Source organism: Penaeus monodon, chromosome 24 (assembly GCF_015228065.2).
Source record: "Penaeus monodon isolate SGIC_2016 chromosome 24, NSTDA_Pmon_1, whole genome shotgun sequence".
Taxonomy (NCBI): Eukaryota; Metazoa; Arthropoda; class Malacostraca; order Decapoda; family Penaeidae; genus Penaeus; species Penaeus monodon.
The window spans coordinates 16,826,568-16,826,943 of record NC_051409.1 but is presented as its reverse complement, the minus strand read 5'-3'; positions in this window follow the sequence as shown (position 1 = coordinate 16,826,943).

Sequence of the window (376 nt, the reverse complement as noted above, 5' to 3'; positions counted from 1 at the left end):
ACTCAATGTTTTTTTTTCCTTTTCTGTATATTTATTTTGTCTTTTTCCAATTTGCATTTAATTCCTGTGTTTTTCTGTCATCTCTCTTTTCTGTTTATTTCTACTTTTCACCCTATGTTCGTTCTCCTGTCCTTCTGTCTCCCCTCTCATTCATGCGCAGGTTTTCTCAATTACTTTTGCACCCTCTTTCTTTTGCATACTTCAATAAATTAATTTTAATTGAAGAGAGAAGGAGCAGAAAGAGAGGGGGAAAGAAGCAGGGAAGAAAGGGATGGCCAGACGTAGAAAAAGAAAAAACCATGTCTTGTACATGGCTGTGTGTAAACATGGATGGAGATGTAATCAGAGAGATATCGATATGGGCAAGAGGAGATCA